This window comes from Suricata suricatta, chromosome 17 (assembly GCF_006229205.1).
Source record: "Suricata suricatta isolate VVHF042 chromosome 17, meerkat_22Aug2017_6uvM2_HiC, whole genome shotgun sequence".
NCBI classification, from domain to species: domain Eukaryota; kingdom Metazoa; phylum Chordata; class Mammalia; order Carnivora; family Herpestidae; genus Suricata; species Suricata suricatta.
The window spans coordinates 27,188,627-27,208,639 of NC_043716.1; the positions used below are offsets into that span (position 1 = coordinate 27,188,627).

Below are 20,013 nucleotides of genomic sequence, written 5' to 3' on the forward strand. Positions count from 1 at the left end.
CCCTAATCCTCTTTCGTTTCGTTCTGGATTCAGTTTTGAGCCGAGGACTTGAGGAAACGCAGCGCTTCCAGCAGCTGCGGGGCCCAGGAGAGGGGGTCCCTGCGCTGAGGCCCGCTGTGTCCCGCCGGGGGTGCACCGTGGCCATGGCAACCCCTGCCCGGGGCGGCGTAAACACCGGCTTTCAAAGGGGGCCTTGTTCCCTGCGGGAGCCCTTCGGTTCCAGCCCGCTGGGGCTTTTCAGGCCCGCGGAGGAAAGGGAGGGCGGTGGGGAGGGCGGGCCTGTTAGTGAGGAAATGTCACTCGCGTCGCCCCCCCCCCCCCCCCCCCCCCCCCCCCCCCCCCCCCCCCCCGTCTCCCCCGCCCGAGGCATGTTTCCTGGAGGTCCCAGTTTCCAAAGCCTCTGCTTCTGGGGAATGAAAAGAAGCGTAAGCATCAGGAATGCGTTCAGTCTCCAGGCAACTCTGTGTGTGTGTGTGTGTGTGTGTGTGTGTGTGTGTGTGTGTGTGTGTGAGAGAGAGAGAGAGAGAGAGAGACGTACGCGTGCAATTGAGGGGCGGGAAGGAAGCTTAAGAAAAAAACATCACTATCCCTCTGGCTCCCTCATCCCTAGACAGATTTCAGCAAGCTAGCCAGGGCCCCTGGAAGCAGACCCTGTTGGCAATGACTATCAAAGGAGTATAATCTCACCGAAAACATTAAATCATTCATTAAATGTAATGTAACCTCCTGGGCAATTTGTATTCTTATGTATGATGATCTTATGTGAATTTTTGTGAGAAGGCTGATCTTGGGAGCTTGAAGAGCCTTCACTGTCTTTGCGGGAACGTGGCCCCCTGTCCACCTCCCATCATTTTATCTTTAAGCTAACCCAAGTGTAAAACCGGGGAAGGACGCATGGCTGCTCACTAAACATCTGCATCATTTATAAGGTATCCTCTGTGTGCTTGTTACTAAATGAGCGATGAATGAATTTCCACTAGGGAGGGTAGGGTTATGACCCAATCTTTCCCCCTTGACACTGCCCTCCTCTCTGGCCTTGTGTGAGGACGTGGCCAGCAGGTGTGGGGAGGAGGCAGGACACCAATCTGACTACTCTGTTAACTGTTGAGGTTGGCCAGCCCTCTGTCAGCCCTCCTGCCCCTACTGGGCTCATTGAGGGATGTGTGAGAAAAGATCCTAGCCTTTCAGGCTCAGGTTCTGACAGTGGATTCAGAGCCTGCTTACATTCTTTTCAAGTCACTGTCAGTCTGAGGACAACTGTGTCCTGTCTAGTAGACTGGGGTGTCGGGTTCTGCTACCGACCCTCAGTGTTACACTTTACATTCTGGTCAAGAGGGGTGGGAATCAGGGCACACTGGTTAAGCATCCGAATCTTGATTTCTGCCCAGGTCATGATCAAAAGGTTGGTGGGATTGAGTCCCAGGTCCAGCTCTGCACTGACATTGTGGAGCCTGCTTGGGATTCTCTCTCTCTGCCCCTCGAAATAAACGTTAAAAAAAAAAGAGGGATGGGAATCCACAAAGTTGAGTGTACAGAGGTGGGCGTCCTGACCACTCAGCCAAGTTTCCTCACACCCAAAGGAGAGCATGAAGGGGTCTCACTGAGAGCAAAATCCAGTGGCTAGATTCTCACAGACCCTCATGTCTTGTCCCCTTCTCTTGAATTTTAGGAGAGTATAAATTCTTCTGGTCAATAGCTGCTGAACTTGGGGAGGCTGGTGCTATTTGAAGGGCATCTTCATTTGAAGTTGGAATAGAGGAGGCTCAATAACTTTCCAAACTTTTCTGATTAACACAAAATAGGAGGAACTGCATGGAGCTTTGTGGAGAGGGAGAGAAAAAGAAGATATAGTTCATGCTTCTGGGGAGATTCATTCTAACGGATGAACCAACCAACACATTAAAAGAACCTCAAGGGCTTGTAAATTGACAGACCTTCTTGTTTGCTTGTAGAATCTGGGACCAGGATCACAATGTGTGTGGGATGCGGCCCTGGTGTGGGTGAGTTTTATAAGCTCCCCCTGCCCCCCGGTGGTCCTCAGGTACCACCAGTGTTCCAGTGCACTGTTCACAAAAGGGGCTGGTTTTATCCCCCAGAAGACATTGGTTGTGTCTGGAGACAGTTTGGGTTGGCATACCTGTGGTGCTACTGTCATTTGTGGGTAGAGGCCGGGGATGCCACTAACCATCTTCCAATATACAGGATGTTCTCAACAGAGCATGATCTGGTCCCAAATGTCAGTGGTGCCCAAGGTTAAGAAACCTTGCTCTCGTGCCCACACCAGACCTTCTGGAAATTCCTGAGAGCAGGAAGGACCGGTGGTTGGATGGAAAGGAGCCAGGTAGGAGCATGGTGTAGGAGATAGCACTCGGCCGGGTGTGGAGGTGGGAGAATGTGATTGGGTTTTTGCAAAGGGAGAAAGACTTGTGGTTTCATGAGAGTCATCTGAGACGCAGAAGAAGGAGGTTTTCAGCCACGTGGCCCCTGGAGTTGGGCTTGCATCTGGTCAGAGGGACTTTTGGTTGGACGTCAAACCCTTCTGACTGTTGGCTGGGTGTGTCAGTATCCCTGGGGCCTCTGTCCACTGTGTGTGAGTGAAGGAGCCCCTGTCAGTGCCGTCCAGTCCCACTCTGGGGCTGGCTTTCCCTGAGCGCATGCGTGTGGGAAAGATGCCCGCTCCCCCTCTGGCACCAGGAACAGGCCGTGCCCTTTGCATTAGTTAACGGCTTCGTGCGTGGCCCCTTCTTTCCTGTGCCCCCTGCTTCTTAGGAAAGGTGAGGAAAGGCTCAACTTCATGCTGCCTGCCCACTTCCTGATGGTCCTGGCTCATGGCAGTCGGTCTGTCATGTTACTGAATAAGCGAATGAATCCTTGAATGAATGGAAGATCCAGGCCTTCTGAGTGAATTGCCTCTTTTATAAGGACATAGTCCTTCAGTCCTTATTCCAGAAGTTGAAATAGGAGAGGCTGAGATTGGCAATAAGGAGGAAGGGAAGGTCTCTATTGTCAAGAATTTCCAGGGAGTGGGACACATAACCGGAGGGTCACCTGAGGGAAGTGGGAGCCGTTCCTCTTTGGAGAAGAGCTGCTGCTGGCCCTTTCTGGCTGCAGGGCTGGCCACCAAGGGGCCATTCTTGCCCTCCTGGGGTGACCCACATTACATTCCTTCCTCTGAGGCTTTCAGCTCTTAATTAGATTTCTTAGTTTTTAGAGCAGACGTGAATATTCTTTTCTAAGGAGTAAAAAGTGCTGTCCGCACACGCACATGTAGTAATTCTCCTAGGGCAGCGCTGCCAAACACCCACAGGCTGGCACTCTGGGTGGGTGAAGCGGGGCCATAAGCACAGTGCAGCCGGGACACCCCCTCTCCTGGGCTGCGCTTAGAGGCAGCAGGCCTCTGAGTGTCTGCACCTGCTTCTGAGCTGCTTCTCTCCACCTTCAGTCAAACCTTTAGGACAGAAAGGGCTTCTGTTGGTGCAACTCAGGAGGAAAAGGCCCCTGAGTGTCCCAGGCTCAGGCTGGTGTGGTGCATTGCAAGGGCTGCCTGTGAGCTGAGCCAATCCCACCTTCCTCATAGCCAGGCCCAGGTGGTGAGCCTCTTATTGGGCCCTTGGCTAGACGCTGGCTGGCTTTGTCAGGCGAAGTTTCTGGCACCTGCTTCATCTGCCCTGGTGTGCTTGAGCAGTTAGAACCTTGCTGCTCCAAGTCCAGACTCTAGACTAACAGTGCTCATGTCACCTGGTTAGAAACGGGGAGTCTCGGGCCCCTTGTCGGACTGCCTGAGTCAGTCTGCGTTTTCCCAAGATTCCCGGGGTTCATGTGCATGTTCAAGTCTGAGAAGCGCCATGCTAGACGACGGTGCGTGCTGAGTGGACAAATCAGGGGATGGCTGGACCCTTGTTTGAGTGTCCCATAGGCCCCTGTCTTTGCAGAGTGCTTTACAACAGGGCTGCTCCGGAGCGCCCGGGTGGCTCTGTCGGTTCAGCGTCTGATTTCGGCTCAGGTCATAATCTCATGGTTCATGGGTTCAAGCCCTGTGTCGGTCTCTGTGCTGACAGCTCGCAGCCTGGAGCCTGCTTCTGATTGTGTGTCTCCCTTGCTCTCTGCCCCTCCTCCGCTCATGCTCTGTCTCAAAAATAAATAAACATTAAAAAAAAAAAAAAAGAATGGCTTTTCCAGCCAGCTGAGGTGAAGGATGGGTTGTTTTCATTCATTCAGGCATGGGTATGGGGTCCCAGTGAGTATGACCAGTCTGCACAAGTCAGTCTGCCAGTGTCTGAATGATGTGTATGCATTCCCTGTTCTAAGAGACCAGTCCACTACCACATGCTGGGTTGCTGTGGCAATGTCAAATTGCTAGAAATGTCTTTAAATCCTCACCTTCTTTTCCTGTACTTAACTTGCCAGGGACCCATAGCTAACAGTTTGTGGATGGTCTGTGGACTTGCTTTCAGTGGCCCTGATCTAGAACCCCGTGTTTAGGGTCAGACAGACCCAGGTTTGAACGTTGGCTCGCTCCCTTATTTGCTGTGCGTTCTTGGGCGGCTGTTTGACCTCTCCGAGCCTTCATTTTATCATCTGTAAATCAAAGATGATAATGTCCCTACCTCATAGGATTGGGGTGAGGCTTAAATGAGATGAGCATAGGTGAAGCACAGAGCCCTGTGCGCAGAATGCACACTCAATGACATTGGCAGTCAAATGGCGCCGCTGTTACTGTTTAATGTCTTGCAACATCTGAAAATGAAGACAGTAGCGCTAGTTAAAGGATGGCTTTGTTTCTAGATAGATATTGGTCTTTAAAACTAGTGCATTTCTTGGGGCGCCTGGGTGGCTCAGTTGGTTAAGCGTCCGTCCGACTTCGGCTCAGTTCATGATCTAACAGTTCGTGGATTCGAGCCCCACGTTGGGTTCTGTGCTGACAGCTCAGAGCCTAGAGCCTGTTTCAGATTTTGTGTCTCCCTCTCTCTCTCTGCCCCTCCCCCACTCGTGCTCTGTTTCTGTCTCAAAAATAAACTATTAAAAAAAACTAGTGCATTCCTTTGGAATGGAAACATTTCCCCCCTGCTAATTTCTGATACTTTAGGGCTGCTGATAATGAATTTTCCTCTGCATGGATCCAAGCAAAACCCAGAATCAGAATTGGTACAGTGTTGGAACTTGTTTTTAAGTGGTGGAAAGAAGTCGTGAGCCCTGTAGGACATCGCTGTCACCCCCGCAGGCCTTGCTGTGAGCGCTTTCCCTCCCTCCCACCATGCAGTGTATCTGCTGGGTGCCCTCTCCCAGGCAGGCTGGGTGCGTTTTCAGGGCCAAGTTGCCTAATTCTAAATTGCCAGTACACCCTCCCTCTCTGGAAATTCAGGCTGCCACCTTGGCTGTTTCTCCAGAGCAAGGAGGTAAAGTGAAGTAGGAGAAGACTCAAGTCAGAAGCTCTGTGTTCTAGAGTCATCTTAGGAAGCTGTCATCTCATTGACATAGAGTTCTTAGCCTCTTTTTGAGGCCCAGGCCCTTTTGATAATCTAAAGAGAACTTCGACGCTCCCTTCCACCCTGAACAGGGAATGCACACACAATACCATAAATCGTATGTTTGATTTTGGGGGACGGGTGCTGAGGTCTGTGGACCTCATCAAGCCCTCAAGGACCCTTGACTGGGAGCCTCATACCAGGTTGTAAGGGCTACAGGTCTTGTTTCTCATGTACTAGAATATCTAAGTGACCACAGTGTGGGACAAGGGTTAAATGCACAGGGTTTGGAGTCATAATGCTGGGGTCTAAATCATTCTTCTGCTACTTGCTAGCTTGTTGACTTTGGGTGAGTTACTTACCTCTTCCAGGCCTCAGTTTCCCCCTCTGTAAGGTGGGGATAAGAATAGTGCCTATCTCAATAGTGAGATTAGAGCAGGTAACCTTTGTCTGATGTACATATTGCATTATTGTTTAGCCTACAGAATGTCCGGTTGCCTTCTGTAGTGAGCGCCCATGTGGCCCCTGGTTCACAGCATCCAGTATTTGGACTGAGAGAGTGAGGCTTTCCTTTGGATGGGGGGCAGGGGCGCAGACCCCTTGCAGTAGCTCTGGGAAACTGGAAGGGCTGGAGAGCTTTGGAGCAACGCTTCTAGAAACCCGCTAGTCCCAGCTGCTCCGGTTCAATAATTGCCCTGTGCAGTTGGTTTTGGCTCCAGGCATGCAGATCCCTGCCTCCGGAGCTTCCCTGAAACTAGACGCCCAACCCAGAAGGGTGGGGAGGAGTCGAACTGAAGAATGGAGAAGCAGACTTTTTTCCCTCACCTTAATTAACTCTGGCTCTTTTGCTCCCTGGGCTCTCTGCAGCCCCAGCAATTAGTGGGAGTGTTAACTGGGGTCAGGGCAGTGGCAGGGCCTCAGGGAACTCCTGGGGACAGTGCTGAGGAGGAGGAGGGGAGGAAGTGCTTCTCAGCTCTCAGGCCCGGAACAGGGCTTCGCCTCCTGTGGCCCAGGGGGCCCTCCTACCCCTTGCCGACCCCTTTTAGCTGAGCCGCCCAGACACCCGGGCTGCCCCTGTTACATTCCCACTCTGGCTCAGCTGTTCGGTGAGAATGGCGAGGAGTAAAAGGACTCCAAACATTGGCCCCCACCGGGCCCCTAATTACATTAACGCACAAAGCGGCAGTGCCGGCCGGCTGCTCCGGGTGCAGCGCCTGGCCTGTCCCCGAACAATTGCCCTTCTGTTCTCATGGCCTGTTTTCCCCCAGCTGCGCCTCCTTTCATCTGGGCCTCTTTCCCAGGGACGCGGGCACATTCCCAGGAGGGTGGAATCTCAGCACTAACCTTCTTCCTTCTTCCCTGGTTTCATCGTAGGTTTCCTTTCCACCCTAGGGCTCCCAGAGCCTTCCCTTCCCACTCTGGTTCAGGAGGCCCCTGTGAGCCCTGTCTCGCATGCTCTGGACGCAGCCGCATCCGGGCTGGGTTTGGAGTGTGTCGGGGAATGATTTGGAAAAGAAAAAAAAAAGGTTAATATGCTCATCTGTTTTTGCTTCTCGTTTGCAAGTTGTCAGGAAAGGGAAGCAGAATGCCCCACTTTATAACAACACCCCACTAATCATACTGACACCTTCCATTTGTTTAGAATTTGATAGTTTTTAGAAGTGCTGTCCCGTACATGTCTCACTGACCTGGGAATGTCCGTGTACGGTGGCCAGGGCGGGTACCCCTGACCCCTCACTCAGGGGAGTGCAGGGGCTAGGGAGCAGGGCCAAGACGCAGGGCTGACTCCCAGGCCCCCTCCTGCCTCCTTGGCTTCATACACATGGCCCTTTCTCAGGCCTCCTCCTTGCCTCAGCAGAAATGCTGGCCACAGAAGGATGTCCAGGAAAGGCACTGTTGGTCTTGGTGAGCTTAGGCTCCTTGTCATGAGCTGCACGTGAGGGTCCCCCGGGAACTCGCATTTCCAATCTCTCCACTTGACTCTGTCCCCTTCCCCAGTTTCAAGGACTGACCTGTCACTTCTTCCTCATTTTAGCGTTGAGCCATCCCAGATGCTTAGGTCTTTCGAATCTCCAGAGAAGGAAATTCTCTAGTCCTCCCCACATTCCGGGTCATTCTCTAGTCCTCCCCACATTCTGGGGCCACCCGGCCCTGGAGCGCAGCACAGGCCTCCTGACCCTGACATGAGCTTGCCAGTAGGCATGACCTGTGGGACCTGCTTTCTGGACCTGCGCTTGCCTGCCCGGCTCTGGGAGGCAGCAGGCTCATGGCCCCTGTCAGATGCCCTCCCACCGCCACCGGGCCGGCCATTGGGCAGGGAAGCACAGGCGGCCGGGTGACTGCTGTCCCCCCGCCCCCGAGGGGCATCTCTGCGTGCAGCACCAGGCCTTGCTCAGGCGGCGCAGCCCCTGCAATTAGTGTTCTTCCAGAGACAGCTGGTGCAGCTTTTTTGCTTGAAACCTCCTTCCTTCTTCACAATTGCACATGGCTTAGGGACCTGCCATTCTCATTCCCACCGCCATTCCCATGAGGCTCCTGAGCCCCATATGGTGACGTTTGTCTGTCTTCTCTCCTAGTGCCGGGGCGGGCAGTGGTGCAGGCAAGAATCCTTGTCTGCTGGGGGTCTCCGAGGGCTTCTCTGCCTGGGGCAGGGCACCTGACTAGGCCCAGTTTCATTTAAGTGCCTTTCACCAAAATCCTTTAGAGGGCTTTGAGGGCTAATGGGCTTTTTGTAAACATTCCCTGGAGAATCTCAGCCCCTTGGGAAGGGTCCGCTTCCAGCTTGTGGCCCAGGTGTCAGTGCTGCAGCCCCTTCCGGCCTCTGGATTGCAGCCGGCCGGTTCTGTGTCACTGCTGAGGGTCACCTGGGGCTTAAGCCATCCCCGAAGTCTGCATCCGGACTCTCAGGCTCACTGCTTATAGTCAGAAATGGACCTCCTATTCCTGCGCAGTTTACATGCTCACTGCAGAAAAACTGGACAATGCCTAATTTCTGACACCGAATGAGCATTCTGATAATTTAAGCGCTGCCATTGATAACGTTTGCTTGTATTTCCTTCTGCTTTTTTTTTTAAATGTAGATAGATTTTTAAAAATAGTTGTAATCTTACTGGTTACCTACTTTTTTTGTAGGTAGCTTTTTTTGTGCAACTGCATAATGAGCATTTTTAATGAAATATCATGATTTTATTATTTTTTTTAATGTTTATTTGTTTTTGAGAGAGTGTGCGACAGTGCAAGTTGGGGAGGGGCAGAGAGAAAGGGAGACACAGAGTCCCAAGCAGGCTCCAGGCTCTGAGCTGTCATGTTAGCACAGAGCCCAATGCAGGGCTCATACTCACAAGGTATGAGATCATGACCTGAGCTGAAGTCAGATGCTTAACCGACTGAGCCACCCAGGCACCCCTGAAATCACATTTTATTTTATTCATTTATTTAAATTATTTACTTATTTATTTTCTTACTTTTGAGAGAGAGAGACAGAGCATGAGCGGGGAAGAGGCAGAGAGAGAAGGACACACAGAATCCAAAGCAGGCTGTAGGCTCTGAGCAATCAGCACAGAGCCCTTCGCGGGACTTGAGCCCACGAACCATGAGATCATTACCTGAGTCGAAATCAGGCGCTTAACCAACTGAGCCACCCAGACGCCCCTGAAGTCACGTTTTAAAATCATGCCATTTCAGGGGCACCTGGGTGGCTCAGTCGGTTAAGCATCTGACTTCAGCTCGGGTCATGATCTTGTGATTTGTGAGTTTGAGCCCTGCATCAGGCTCTGTGCTGATGGCTCAGAGCCTGGAGCCTCCTTCGGATTGATTCTGTGTCTCCTTTTCTCTCCGCCCCTCTCCCACTTATGCTCTCTCTGTGTCTCTCAAAAATAAATAAACATTTAAAAAAGTTTTTTAAAAACGTGATTTCAGGTGGCTGTATATTTATAAAATGGCATACTGTTGCTCATTTGCACATGCCCCTGTTGTTGATCACTCCTCAGCTTGTCTTTGTTCTAAGCCTCGGAACTTTATGGAACATGACAGTCAGGAGCCACTTGTTTGGGCTGTATTGGTGTAATATTAATCCAGAACTGGGCCCCTGCCAAGGCCTCTTCTTGCCAAGGTGTCAGGAGTAGGGGCCTGGCTATGGTATAGGTCTGGATGGACAGAGGTTCCTAGCATGGCCCCTTCAGTCCTCAACTTCATAGTCCTTAAAGTGGGGAACTCATTTAAGTGGCCTTTAGTTGCTTCAGGAAGCTTCTGTGGCCTATGCAGGGGTAATTTGATGGGACACAAGTTCAAATTGGCTCTTAGAACCCATCAGGGAGTTGGTAGAGTCTCATTTCCATCCTTGGGCCTGGCTTGGTGGCCCAGGTGCCAGGAACATGCTGCTGTGACTCAGCTTGGTCTCCTTCCTTGAGCTGTTTTGGACTCTTGCCCTATCCCTCAAGCAGAGCCTTCTCTCCAGGCCTCCTGGGTATTCACCCTGGATCATCAGGTGCTGTTTACCCTTTCCCAGAGGGCCTGGGGAGCTTAGTGGCCTGGGCTGCTGGTCACTGCCTAGGGCCAGTGCCTTGTTCAGCCACTCTAAATGCCAGTCTTCTCTCCCAGTACCTCTTTTTTTTTTTTTTAAATGTTTTTAATATTTTTGAGAGTGAGAGAGACAGAGCATGAGTAGGGGGTGGGCAGAGAGAGAGAGAGGAAGACAGAATCTGAAACAGGCTCGGCTCCAGGCTCTGAGCTGTCAGCACAGAACCCAATGCGGGGCCCAAACTCCAGAACAGTGAGATCATGACCTAGGCTGAAGTTGGATGCTTAACCAACTGAGTCACCCAGGCACCCCACCCCCAAGTACGTCTTAATTCCACGTCTGATGGGGATGTCTGGCTGGCTCAATTGGAGGAGCATGCAACTCTTGATCTCGGGGTCATGAGTTTGAGTCCCATGTTGGGTTAGAAATTACTTAAATGAATAAGGCTTAAAAAGAATTACACATCTGATGGTGATAAGGATTAATAATAATTATAATGATAATAAGCAGTATCCTTTGTGCTTGAGACCCAAAGCCACTTTCAGTTCTGTTGATTTATACCCTCTTCTCTTTCTTCCTGCCCCAGGGAAGGGGTAAACTGAGGCTTTTTGAGATTTGAGTTTGGAGTAGGCAGGAAGGATTGGCCAGGCTTAGGCCCCCGTCCTGGCTCTGTCCTCTGTATGTTCCATTGTTGGTCACCTACTGAGCCTCAGTCTCCTCAAATATACAATGAAAACAGTGATGTCCGACTTGTAAAGTTGATACAAGGATCACATGAGAGTCTTGCTGTGAAATTCCCATCAGGGTTGTTCTGTGGATGTTGTTCAGGGTCACAAAATACCAGAGGGACTTGCCCACCAAGCCCCCTCCCTGCTCACGTTTTCCTGGAGTCTCTTCAACTGTGCGCTTACCTAGCCAGCTCTAGGCGGGAAGCTTTCTTGCTGGGCCCATCAGAGAAGTATGGCAGACCAGAACTGACATCGTTTTAGCTCCTGGCTAGGACATGCTGCCAAGACAGGCCCTGTTCTCCTACACCTCGCTCATTCAAGTGAAAGTAACTGGGGCCTTTTCCTCTTGGCTTTTTGCTTGGCTGGTCTGGAGAAGGCCGCTCCACATGAATGCTGGGTGTGGTGGCATGATTACTTTGCAAGTCGTCTTTGTGGCCACACTTGTCTGCAGGCTCTTGTTGGAACCTAAAAAAGCCAACAGGAAGCCCAAGAGCCATCTGGGAACAGACTTTGCTTCTGGGTCCTCCCACCCCAGCTAAGGTCACGCAGTTGGCTGCTTCCAGCAGGCGCTGTGCTCCAGCCTGGCTGGGCAGAGCTGGCCCTTGAGAGTATCCAGAAGAGAATCTTACAGACTTTCCAGCCATCTTCCCAAGATCTTGAATTTCAGATGCCATTCCTCCTGAGGCCTAGGATCCGTAGCATTGACATCACCTGGGAGCTGGTTGGAAATGCAGAATCTCAGGCCTCAGACCAAACCTATTGAGTCAGAACTTGGATTTTAGCAAAATCCCTAGGAGGTCTGTGTGCATGTGGAAGGTTGGGAGGTGCTGATTTAGATCTGTTCTCCGCCAGGGGCAATGAGAGCCAGCTATAAAAATGGGGCACCTGGGTGGCTCAGTTAAGTGTCTGACTTCAGCTCAGGTCATGATCTCATGGTTTGTGAGTAGAGCGCTGCATTGGGCCCCTGCTGTCAGCACAGAGCCCCTTCGAATCCCCTGTACCCCCCCTCCGCCCCTCACCCACTGGAGTTCTCTCTCTCTCTCTCTCTCTCTCTCTCTCTCTCTCTCAGTCTCTCTCTCAAAAATTGACATTTAAAAAAATACAGTTACAAAAAGAATAAGCTGTAAAAAATGTACCCATTCCCTAGGTCCTTCCCCAGTCCACTTAATCAGAATCACTGTGGATAAATAAGATCTGTGCACTTTTTTTTTAAAGTTTATTTATTTTGAGAGAGAGAGAGAGAGAGAGAGAGAGAGAGACAGAGTGAGTGGGGGAGGAGCAGAGAGAGAGAGAGAGAGAGAGAGAGAGAGAGAATTCCAAGCAGGCTCTGTACTGTCAATGCCCAGCCCAATGCAGGGCTTGAACCCACGAACCGAACTATGAGATCATCACTTGAGCCAAAAGCAACAGTCTAACACTTAACCGACTGAGCCACCCGGGCTCCCTGGGCACTGGTCTTAAAAAAGAAAAAAATGTCCTAGGTGATTCTAATACGCAGCTGTTGTGGAGAACTAATTTAGACCCTTGTCTTTGGGATAGATGTTCCCAAATGATGATGATCATGATGGTAATAGATGCAATAGATGTATTGACCTTCTACTCTGCATAACGGTCATCACCCTTGTCTAGAATGCTGGATGAAGGTCTTCAGCTTTATCTAGAATCCTGCATGAAGGTTCTTTACCTTTATCTAGAATCTTTACTTAAACCTGAAGGTGATAGCCCTCTCACTGAGGCTCCTGGGCGTGAATGAAGCAGGGCCCCTAAGGCCACCTAAGTGGTGGGACGGAAACTGCCTGGCCAGACTTTTCCTTTGCCATCACTGTAACTGAAGCTCAGGTGGTGCAGAGGGGCCTGGTTCTCCATGGAAAATCCGACAGGGGTTCCTTTTTTCCCTGCCTCGGTTTCATAGATACCTTCAGATTGTGTGGTTTGGGGGATCATTTAGATGGAGGGAAATCACAGCAGCGTTTAGTCCTGATTCATGTGTCTCCTAGAATGAAGGGACCGAGGGGTAGGGTGAGTGACAGACAAATGATCGAGAAACCTCAGGGAAAGGAGGCATTTCACAGGTCGTAGAGCCTGGGCCCAGCTCTGTCTGTGTCAAGCTAGCCGTGGGTTCCAGCAAGTCACTTTACCCCTGTGTCCTCAAACTCCGCACTCCCCCAGTTGAGCGATGCTCTTTCCAGTGCTGCCAAACTGAGTTTCTACGGTAACAGTGAAGAAACCGAGGTGTTGGCCAGATGCAGGCCAAACTGCGGACCCCAAGTCAGCGCTGGGGATGTTGGCCATGGGGAGTCAGTGCACGGTGGAGGGCGGGGATGCAGAACCCCTAAGTGAAGCGGAACCTCCCTGGGAGTTGGGAGCCTGCAGGGAAACCAGGGAGAAGCCCAAAGAAAAGGGGCCAAACATTGAGAAATAGCCCTTTCTTTTATGTCTTGAACCATGTCCAAACCTAACTTCTGAGTTCGAATAAGGATTTGAAAACCAGCCTGCTGCTCCCACGGAATCTAAATCCAGGTTACTGTGTGCACCTTCCTTATAAAGTCATGGAATCGCTGCGTTGAGGGAATGGAATGAGTGAGGGTGGCTGTTTCATTGCTTTTTTTTCCCCCTTGCTTTTCTTTTCAAGAAAACTCCCGGCCTTTGTGCTGTGTGGCACCTGGCTAGTCTCAGGGGCCTTTATGCCTGTCACTGCGTTGCTGGTCCCTGCACTACTGCTGTGGGGCCCGAAGAGCATGCGGGTGACCCCCATTACTAGTGGAACACTCACAGGCCCACAGATGCCACGTGAGAATCTTGAGGCCCCACAGCAAATTGGGGCAGAGCCTGGCCTGGAATCTGGGTCTTCAGACTCCAAGCACAGCAGTCATCGTGTCCCCCCCAGTGCTTTCTTGGTGGCCCTCTCCTAGGGCCATCCAGCGTCAGGAGCTGGAAGCTATCATAGCCTTGGGTAGATGTAGCTCATCAGATACAGTCAATTTCAGTCATTTGCACCTGTGTTTGATTTATTTTATTTACTTATTTTGAGAGAGGGGGGGGTGCAAGTGAGTGAGGGTGGAGAGAGAGACAGAATCCCATGAGGGCAGAGAGAAGTGGGGCTTACCTGAAGCAGGGGCTTGAGCTCACCTGATGCAGGACTTGAACTCACCAACTGTGAGATCATGACCTGCACCCAAGTCAGATGCTTAACTGACTGAGCCACCCAGGGGTCCCTGTGCTTTTGTTTTAAAACAGTTTCCTTTTAGATTATGTGACCAGTACATTACTATATTAGTTTTATTACAAATTTCAAATAATACAAATAGAAAGCCCCCTTTGACTACCCTCTCCCTAGCCCACTCTTCAGAGGTCACCACTGATGACTGTTTGATGTGAACCCTCCTAGCCCTTTAAAAAATGCATCTTGCCTGTGGTACTGATTACATTCTTTATTATAATCCCTAACCATTTTGCTTGCTTTAATTGCCAGCTGTGTATGTGTGTGTGGAGAGAAAGCAAACATTCTAATATTACCTTCAGCAAGATAAAACCAGGGTGGTAAATCAGTTGGACTGGTGGTTTACACCGTGTGCATGTGCACACGATCCGCCCATAGATTGTTCTAAAATACAGATTCTGATTCAGTAGGTCTGGTGTAGGTCCTAGGATCCTGCATTATTTCCCCTTCCCCTTCTTCTTTTTCTTAATGTTTATTTATTTTCAAGAGACAGACAGAGTGCAAGCAGGGGAGGGGCAGAGAGAAAGGGAGACACGGAATTGGGAGCAGGCTTCAGGCTCTGAGCTGTTAGCACAGAGCCCGACGAGGGGCTCTAACTCACAGTGAGATCGTGACCTGAACCAAAGTCGGACGCTAACTGACAGAGCCACGAAGGCGCCCCAGGCCCTGCATTTCTAATCGGCTCCCAGTGGGTACAGATTCTGCCAAGCGTAGGCCACGTTTTGAGCAGGGAGTGTATAGAGCACAGCTATGGACTCAGACACACCGTGCGGGCCTTTCTCAGGTGACTGTGCTGGGCAGGTGTGTAAGCCTTCTGTGCCTGCACATGGAGGATAAGAAGGACACCTTATCCATAGATTCTTGTGAAAACAAAGTGACCTGCAGCCTGTGGAGCATTTAGTCCAGTGCCTGGCACGTAGCGAGCGCCTGATGAATATTAAGTTATTAGCGTGATCGAGATCTGAATACCGTAAGTTGTCTGAGCCAAACAGAGAAGGCTTGTTGGTTGGCTAGTATTTGGAGCTTTATATACTGATGCACTTCTCCATCATTCCTTCTACGTCATCATCGCCATCAGGATTTTTAATATGCTTTGTATGGTATTATTTCCATTTACTTATGAGGAGACTGAGGCTCAGGGAGTTTTTGGGTGACTTAACCAGATCCACACAGCTAAGAAGTAGCAGAAACAAGCTCACACCCAGGTTCCAGGTCTGGTGCATGTCGGATACACTGTCGCTGACTTCTCCTGTTGGTGAGCAGAAGCTAGAGCCCCTGAATATGGTGCCCAGGGAAATAAAGCAACAGGCTTCAAACTTCTTTGCTCTCTAGTCTCTGGAGTCTGTAAAAAGAATTTAAAAAAATTTTTTATGACTTTTATTTATTTTTGAAAGAGAGAGAGAGAGACAGTGTGAGCAGGGGAAGGTCAGAGAGAGGGGGACACAGAATCTGAAGCAGGCTGTAGACTCTGAGCTAACGGTCAGCACAGAGCCCGCCGCGGGGCTCGAACCCGCGAACTGTGACGGTGAGATCATGACCTGAGCCGAAGCTGGACGCTTAACCGACTGAGCCACCCAGGCGCCCCTGTAAAAAGAATTTTTGAAATACTATATCCCCTTACACATTTTTAAAATTCACACATAAAAATTTTTATCATCATGTTAAGTAGAATGCATTACCAGGCTGATGGTATGTCATGTACTTGCTTCGAATATATTTGTGTCAAAGCCCTAGAACAGCCACTGCAGCCCCTGTGATTACAGAAATCACCTGTCATAGTTCCTCATTGGTAGAGCCGGACCTTGTGGGTCAAACCCTCAGCCAAATCTTACTTGGTGTCAGAAAAAGTCAGACTCCGTGTTGTGATTTGAATGAATGTGTTTAAACAGGTGTCCCTGTGTGTCTGCTTCCTGGCTTCCTGATCCTATCCCTGAAATAAACAGACGGGTAGTTCAGGAAGATAAGGCCTTAGTAAAATAAGACCAGCTCCCTTCTCAATGTCCATCCCCTGGGGACTCCCCCCGGGGGAGGGGCTGCATTCTCCAGTTGTCTGTTTGGTGGCTTTTACACCCCAGGGGAGAGCACCAGCACCCAGTTAGAATGGCTAGGGGTGGCCCTTTCTTTTGGTAAATGTTTAGGGGGGCCGCCAAAAAAAGAGAGTTGTAGATTCAGAGGGTTCCCAGCACAATGTTTTCCTTTAAGAAAGGCCTACCTGGGGCACCTGGGTGGCTCAGTCAGTTAAACATCTGATTCTTGATTTCGGCTCAGGTCATGATCTGAGGTTTGTGAGTTCAAGCCCCGTGTTGGGCTCAGCACTGACAGCATGGAGCCTGCTTGGGACTCTCTCTGCCCCATCCTGGCTTGTGCTTTTTCTTTCTAAAGAAGAAATTTTTTTAATTAAAAAAAATTTTTTTAAAGAAAGAAAGGAAAGTTAAGGAAGAAAGGAAGGAGAAGGGAAGAAAGGAAGGAAGGAGAAAGGAAGGAAGGAGGGAGGGAGGAGGGAGGAAGGAGGGAGGGAGGAAGGAAGGAGGAAGGAAAGGAAAGAAGGACAGCCCGACTACTTGTGGAAGTGAGGTTTTGGAGGTTGACTCCCTGAGAGCAGCCGTGTTGAACAGCCGAGAGCGCCCGCACTTCCCAGACGGGTGCCGGTGGGAAGAACACCAAGCCAGGCGCCCGCCGGACATGCTGCCCAGGGTTTTGCTCTGCAGATGCTACACTGCTCACTCCAGAGCTTGTGGGCCTTTGGGAATCTTCTGCTGGAGCTGGAGTCTTCCTCCCGAGGGCTTCCCAGTGACACCTTGGACCCATGTCCCATGTTTCTTTCCAGGTCCCCTTTTCCCAGTGAGATGGCAGGAGCTCACACTATAATGATGTCTCCTTGTTATGGGTACATTGAGGCCCAGAATAGGAGACTAACTTCATGGCCACATGCCAGTCCTTGTACCCCACCAGGAAAGTCACTGGCCTTCCCAGGGTGGGTGGGAGGGCATCACAAGGCAAAAAAAGCCTTGGGTGGGTCTGAAGAGCTGGTCTTCAGAGCCCATCCCCTGCCTCAGGGCAAGTCACTTGCACCTCTTGTTCTCAGCACCTCTGCCAAAAGGGCTGATGTGGCAGGCATTTGGCCTTGTGTTCACAGGCCTGGAAGTTGGGCACACCAGGCTTTGCCATTTACTACCTGTGTGACCTTAAGCAAGTCCCTTACCTCTCTGTGCCTGTCTCCCCATCAGTAGACCGGGATGAGGATAGAATCTCCCTCATGGGCCGGTTGAGAGGGTGAGTGAAACAAAGGCCGTTTACTGTCTGGCCCACACAGTGTGCTCAGTAAATATTATTGTTGCTGTTACGGTTGTTTTTGTTCCAGATCTGTAGGAATTACAGTCAGGAAAACAAAACCGAGTGGAGTGAAGTCCCCGTTGAGACTGTCCAAGGGCAGGGCTGTGCTGGTGTGTGGCATCGCCTCCTTCCCAGGATGGCAACATATGCGGAGGGGCGCTCAGTGCAGGTCACCTGATGGGTGACGCGAGCCGGCCCGAGGCTCTCATGACTGCCCTGGGCCCATGCTGTCTGCTAGGCCTACAGCTGGCATCTTCTCTGGCCTTCACCCGGGAGCACGTCAAGCCTTCCCCCTTGTTGTGCTCGGGTTTGAATGCTGCCCCCTCCTATTCTCCACGTTGCCCCTCAGCTAACAGCTTTGAGAGTGCCCTGCTTTTGGGGTCCACCGGCCGGGACCTGCCCAGCCTCTTGTGCTGCGGGTCCTTGGGGGTGCTCCCTGGGGTGCGTGGGGCCCTGGTGCTCAGCCAACTCACCTTTCTGTTTCCAAGCTGCTCTGTCTCCATTTCTCGTGGGCCTCTCCCAGCAGATATTTTATAAAGAGTCTTGTCCCCACCCCTCCATCCCTTCCCCTTGGCAATTTTGTTGTCTTTTCTTACAAACTTTCAGCGGGAAGCCCCTCCCTGGCTCTCTGTCCTCAGCCTCAGACACGGAAATAGTGAAACAAAATAAACGCTCCAATTCACCACGGGCTTTTGCTGTTTCAAGGAATCCCTTTGTCGAGCAAAGAATCCTTTTGTAAAGTGAATAATTGCTCACTTTGGATTTCTATCCGGGATTTTTGTTGCTGTTGGGGAGCTTTCCCCAGAGTAGGGCCAGGCTCCTAGGCCTGGGGGATGGGGAGGCTTCTCACCTCCCTCTCTACCAACTGAAAAGGGTCAGGGTATGGCTTCTAGATCTGATTACCTTTAATCCTTCTGCCGTCTTCCTGTCAGGGCTCTAGCCCGCCAACATCGATCACGCCAGCCCGGAAGGTGGTGACGGGTTTGTGTTTCTCGCTCTGTTTTGTTCCTTTGCTTCCCCAGTCGTGTCTCCATGGAAACAGGTGCAGCCTTTGTGTTGCCTTTGCTTTGGGCAAATCGATGCCTAGTGGGGATTTTTCTTTGCTTTCCACACCCCTCTCCAATTTGGCATCAAAGACAAAGGTGGGGGCAGCGCAGGGATTGACAGGGGGACTCTGGAGGCTGGGAGCACCCCTGGTCGGGGAGCTCCCTTCAGTCTTCTAGCGGGGACTCCAAGGCAGGGAGCCTGGCCTGGCCTCCCCTTCATCGTGAGGCCGTTGGAGGGCGGGGAGCCTGCCCTGTTTGTAGACTCTCAGCCCTCCTGGGCACTCGCCACCTGGGGCAGGAGGCTGGGTGGGAAAGGTGACAACAGCCTGACCCTGTGGCAGGACCTGGGGGGTGACAACTTTGATGTTTTTGGGCCTTGATGTCTCCTGAAAGCGTGAGAGGTTTGAAACCTCTTTGGTAATGTGACTCCTTTTACCTTCAGGAAACCCCACCTTTGGGTAAACTCTGCTGTATTAGTGTCACGTGACTGTCCTCTGGTGAAGAGTAAACGCTGTGTTTGATTCAAACCAGTGGGTTACCCGGTTTGAGATAAACCTTCAGAATCAGGAACCTCTCTTTAGACTGAGCCTCTTGCTTCTGATCCAGGTCCCCAGGCACCCCCTCCTCCTGCCCCAGGTATTCTACGTCCGTGGCTGGTCACAGTTAAGTAGGGGAAGCGCCTGATCGGGCCAAAGCACCAGCGTTGGCCCCAGCAGCCTGGGGCAATGGCAGAAAAAGCTCTGTGTTTTGAGTCCTCCCAGAAGTTCATGGGTGGGTGGGCTTCAAAGCAGCAGCGTCCTGCCTGCCGCATTTCCCAGTCACCTCTGGTCACTGGTGCTTTGGTAAACAGACGACACGCTAGGCTTCCAGCAATACTTGCCCTCGTGCTGACTTTAGTACCGTCACAGCGGCCTCTTGATTAAATCAACAAACTCCAAATTTCATTTTCATATCTGAACTCTCTCTACCCATCTGCTTGTTAAATGCAGCAAAGGGTGTATTTAACCTTGGGTTTGCATTGTCCGAAAGCCTCCCTCGACTCAGGACCTGGAGCAGAATCGCCTGAGGAGACTCCCGAGTGTGTTGGGAGATACCCTCAGCAGTGTTGGTAAAGGTCACGTTGTCCAGTCTCCTGCCCGCAGAGTGGGGACGTGCTGGAGCTACAGCTTTCAGATTCTATGCTGGGAAGTGAACTCTACTGTCCCTTTAGAGTCAACAAGTTTCTTCTGGCATCTAACTTAAATCCCGTTTTATTTTGTCCTGGCTTTAGGAAAGACAGAGAACAAACAGCAAGCATCCTAATGCTTCACTCAACGACCCTTAAATCTCTACTCAGCCTTGGCCAAACCCACCCCATTTTTGAGGGTTGCGGTCTTGCTTTCTCTCCTTCCAGCGGAACAGTGCCCGGGTTTGCTGTTGGTAAGACAAGGAGAGTAGTAGCTGTCTTATCGGGTTGGTGCGAAAATTAAATGGAGGCCCTGGGAATACACCTCACTATGCCCTGTCGCATGGCTCATTTTCAGTCACTCCAGTTACTTCAAATACATGTTATTTCCTGCCTACGGTTAGGCCACTCGGAGTTCCTGCTTTGTTGCACAGCCTCTCTTGAGTTAAGCCCCCTGGGCTACTGGGACACCCCCTCATTGTTCCTGGGCCCAGACCGGCCAGGTGGGGCAGGTGCAGGCCACCCCTCTGCTGCTCC

At 51.2% G+C, this 20,013-nt stretch overlaps 2 long non-coding RNA genes across 3 annotated transcripts in view; one reads left to right on the forward strand and one right to left on the reverse strand.

Annotated features, from left to right (window-relative positions):
- LOC115282313 overlaps nucleotides 1-20,013 on the forward strand; it is a 56,706-nt gene that overhangs the window by 9,452 nt on the left and 27,241 nt on the right. The window lies entirely within an intron of this gene.
- Nucleotides 14,991-18,238, reverse strand: LOC115282314. Of its 2 annotated transcripts, none has more exons than XR_003904594.1 (2): nucleotides 18,169-18,238; nucleotides 14,991-15,274 (listed from the first exon to the last, which is right to left on the reverse strand). It is a non-coding gene; the product is annotated as an uncharacterized LOC115282314 (long non-coding RNA). The 2 variants fall into 2 exon arrangements; XR_003904595.1 differs by lacking the exon at nucleotides 18,169-18,238 and adding an exon at nucleotides 16,145-16,181.